The sequence below is a fragment of the Phytophthora infestans genome, genomic scaffold, assembly GCF_000142945.1.
Source record: "Phytophthora infestans T30-4 supercont1.132 genomic scaffold, whole genome shotgun sequence".
Classification (NCBI taxonomy): domain Eukaryota; phylum Oomycota; class Peronosporomycetes; order Peronosporales; family Peronosporaceae; genus Phytophthora; species Phytophthora infestans.
The window spans coordinates 83,310-88,015 of NW_003303627.1; positions in this window are offsets into that span (position 1 = coordinate 83,310).

Genomic DNA, 4,706 nt, shown 5'->3' on the forward strand with positions numbered 1-4,706 from the left:
CTGGTTGGGTGACTGCGTATCCTGTACCCGGGAACGAGGGGGGGGGGCATTCCAGGCATCCAGCGGCAAGCTAGGATGACCCGAGGTCCTGTGGCGACTCCTCGCCCAGTCGTCTCGTCAGGCTGGTACCCGCTGGACGCGGCGACTTCCGTGCCCCCCCGTAAGAGTTGCCATATAGAGTGACCTCGGGACGCAGAGACCCGTTCGACTTGGGACTAAGGCGCCTCGCGCAATCGGGTCCCTTCTCAGAGCTCCCTGCTGTCCTACGAGGGCGGATGTCAGTTGGAGCGAACCCGTCCTTCAAGTGTAAGAGAAGCGGGGTTGTGTACGTGAGGAAGGGAAGGTGTTAGACCTCTCTTCGGGTTAGCTTTCAGTCTTATATTCCCCACCTTCTACTCAAGTGGAAGCCAAGTCAAAACAGAAACTTATATTCGTTTTAAGTGCTCTTGCCCACCGTTCCGACCACTGAACGAGGGCTCTCCCTGAGCAGCCGCGGACTACCCGACCCTTGGAGGTGGAGGCATGCGACACTGCGTCGCTGGTTGAACATCGTCGTCGGCTAGCGATTTAGCTGGGTATTGGTATACTCTCCTCGAGAGTGGTGGTAATTCTCGTGAGCCTAGATGCTGTTTGCGAGCCTTTTTGTCGAGTACATGTATTAATACACGTGTCTTCAGTTATCAATGGCACGCATTTTGTGCATTCATTGAAAAACATAAACCTCGACATTTTGAACTAGTTATTTACTAATTATTTTTTCCCGCATAATGTCTCGACTAGTTACTTTTTGCATTGATCTATGAGCAGAGTAAATCACAGCAGCAAGGCAGGATGTCCAACAACCGAGCGTAGCAAGGTACTCCTGTTGTGATGTAAAGTGGTTAGGGTTCACATGGGGTTTCGGGATTAGGCTGCAGGTGTAGTTGATAGTGCTTAAAGCCTAATACACGTGGTAGAGCTCTATCAGGTGTTTAAAATCCGTGTGCAAAGCACTCGGGCTTAAGCCCAGCTTGGCTTTTGTGAGTAACTACTTAATAATGCAAAAAACGCCAATTTTTTTTTTATTTTCGGCTAGTCACATGTTAATTTCTACCGGTACGTACAGTAAAACAAGGGACTAGCGAGCAATAAAAAATTACCTAACGTTAGTATAAAGTAATTACACGTCCAAAAAATAGATTTATTGTCGAGTGACTTGCCGCAAGGTGGTGACAAAAGTGATCAGCTAAAAATTCAAAAGTGACTCGTTGAGAATGAATTCCCTTAAACCTTGCCTTCATGGAGCAGGGTGAACACAGGAACAGATTACAAAAACTCATTACGGCTGCGCAAGAAGACAAAAAACTAAAAGGCTTAAAGCGTCTTCACGGATGCGATGACGGACTTCGCTGGTGGAAGGAATCTCAATGTCGGAAAGTACGAGATGCTGCAGCCGTTTTTTGGTGTTCTGGCAACACTGTCCCAACACAGCTACATTTAAGTCAGACTTTTCGATTATCGGTTAGCCTTAACAAAATTAGTCCTTAAAATGAGAGGACGAAATAAGGTACATGATCGTCAAATTCTGCGTGTAGTTGTCCTTAAACCCTCGATTATAAGGACAAAAATCGAGGGCGGCAAGCGCAATTACCTCTGTCTGATATGACAGTTGAGACACCCGACACTGCTTTGTATGGAGTTGAAATTATACTTGATTATACTATCGAATTTGACGACTTTTGTCCTTAAGTTAAGGACAAAACTCTCTCCGGAATGTAATTTCATACACCCTACGGTACAGCAGCTCATGCAATAACACGTAGGCTTAACGAAGAGTTGCTAGTAAGGTTGTTGAGAGCTAATACAGGGGTACATTTCTGTATACATTCAACGGAGGCCAAGCAAGGTCATCAACTTTTGGTCCTCTTTTTTTTCCTATTGAGGATAAGAGCGCAACGAATACTGGCAATCACTAACACAATTTCACTGGACGGCATTCTGTCAACATGCTAAACAGTTTGATACGGGCTAGCAGAACAAAGTCTGTAGACGATCCATAAATTTTTTAAAAAAATTTCAATACATAAATGATATATTCACTATCCGTAGTTTTCCCACACTCTGCCACAACTTATACAACATTATATAACGCCATAAGCTTTATTGTGGAAAAGGTGGGAATCCCCACCACGATCAAAAGCATAAAACTCATACTTTCACAGTCGGGGAAAGAAAAAGTGCTATTGCAAGCTACGTGTACTGTACCGGTATAGAGACGAATCCCCACATTTTTTTCAAATACATTTACGCGTATTCGTCTATAATATTGTTAATTCACACCGACTCTGCACAGTTCAGTTAGCCGGCTGAACGTTCCAGGATGGACCGGTCCCAAACCGGTTAATCTGGTGGATGGCCAGGAGCACTGAAGTTTAGAGGACAGATTTAATTGACTTTAATCTACTCACTTCGGCATTTACCGTTAACAACAACAACAGGTTAACAGCCGCAACCTCAACTCGACCGGAACGCTCCACGCAGGAACGCTCAAGAAACGGATCGCTGCACGCAAGAACGCTCAAGACCATGACAACTACCAAGCGTGCCGAAGTCCTCCTCGGGAGTGGGAACTACTTCCATTGGGAGTACAATATGCGCATGACGCTAGCCAGAAGGGCTTGCTTGCGCATATTCAAGTCGTCAAGCCTGAGAACGAGATCACAGAGGCGTGGCTCGTCAACGATGCCAAGGCGCTTGGCATCATCGCCCAGGGTGTGGAACTCCAGCACCAGACCAAGATCCGGTCGGCGACGCGTTCCATGGAAGCATGGGAAACGCTCCGCGAGTTCTACAATCGCACCACGCTCCACAACCGCGTGACGATGACGCGTCGACTGCACGAGTTCAAGATGGAGAGCGGATCGTCTATGGCCAAGCATTTGGATGCGTTCGATGAGCTGATCGTCGGATTGCAGACGCTAGGAGAGCCCATAGACGAGGCACGTCAGCTGGTGGTACTGCTGAGCAGCCTCTTCGCCGAATACGAGCTCATATCGTCTATCCTGGAGAACGCCAAGGGTGTGACGCTCATCGAGGCCAAGGAGAAGCTATTGAAGGCGTATGAGCGACTCGAGAAGAAGGAAACCACGGAGAAGGCGTTTCAAGTGAATGGGAACGCAGGCAAGTTCCGAAACGGCCAAGGGAACGGTCGGAAGTGGACCGCTCCGAAGCGGAACGTTGGTTTCAAGGGCAAGTGCTTCAACTGTGACCACGTGGGCCACATGAAGCGGGACTGACCTGCTACGAAGAAGGAAAGCTAAGACGATGCAGTGTTTGCAGTTGGTGGGGAACGCTCGGCCGGGTGGCTGATTGATAGCGGTGCGACATCGCACATGACCCCGCACCGGAACGACCTGTTTGAGTACAAGTCGTTGGACACTAGCATGGAGGTGACGATTGCAGACGGCAAGAAGCTGCACGTCGCAGGAGCTGGAACGGTCAAGTTGACTAGTTTGGACGGTAGACGCATCTGTATGGTGGACGTGCTTCACATCCCCGGGCTCGATAGACGCTGATTGTCAGTCGGGAAGCTCGCGGAACGCGGTATGAGTGTGGAGTTCCAGCGTTCCAGTTGTGTAATTTGGGGACGGAGCGCTGCAATAGCGTCAGGGAAGAAGGTCGGGAAGGCGTTCCTTTTGCACTGTCAGCAGGAGGAGGCCCGTTTCGTGGAATACACCGATGCAGACAGCGAGTGGGAGCTTTGGCACGCTCGCATGGGTCACCCCAACAAGGACGCACTGACGAAGACCCAGCGTTCCACGACCGGTATCCCGCCAGTAAGAAGGGGGTGCGAGACTTTGTGCGGTGGATGCATGAAGGGAAAGCAGACCGTGACGGCGTTCCCGTCACGATCACTGACGAAGACAACGCGTGTGTTGGAACTAGTACACACGGACGTTATGGGACCAATGAGAACGCTCTCAAAGGGGGGTGCCAAGTACGTGCTGACCTTTGTAGACGACTACTCAAGGTATGTCGTGACATTCTTCATGAAGAGCAAGAGTGAGGTGGGCAGCAAGCTGAAGGAGTTCAAGGCGCTGTATGAAAATCAGTGGGGGGAACGATTGAAGTGCCTGCGTTCCGATAATGGAACGGAGTTTGTAAACAAGACGGTATTGGAACTCTGTCAGCGGAATGGCATCGTGCATCAACGCAGCGTTCCATACAGCCCTCAGCAGAACGGTGTTGCGGAACGCATGAACCGTACCATCATGGAGAAGGCACGAAGCATGCTACACTACAAATCTATGTCGACGGAGTGGTGGGCTGAAGCGGTGAGTACTACAGTGTATCTTATCAACCGTTCCACGAACACATCCAACTCGGATGTCACGCCATATGAGTTGGCGTTCCAAGTGAAGCCACGGATGGAACACCTACGCGTGTTTGGATCACAAGGGTACGCTCACGTGGATGACGTGAAGAGAACGAAATTGGAACCCAAGAGTTTCAGGTGCACGTTCCTCGGATACGCAGAGAACGTAAAAGAGTATCGTGTCTACGACTTGGATGCATCCAAGGTCAAGGTGTCACGATCGGTAAAGCTGGACGAGCGTGAGGTGGGCGGTATCTATGACACGCCGTCGCCAGCTTCTGGAACGACCATCCATGTGACAAGGAACAATGACGACACCGTGGTTCCAGCTCCAGAAGTGGAACGACAGTCT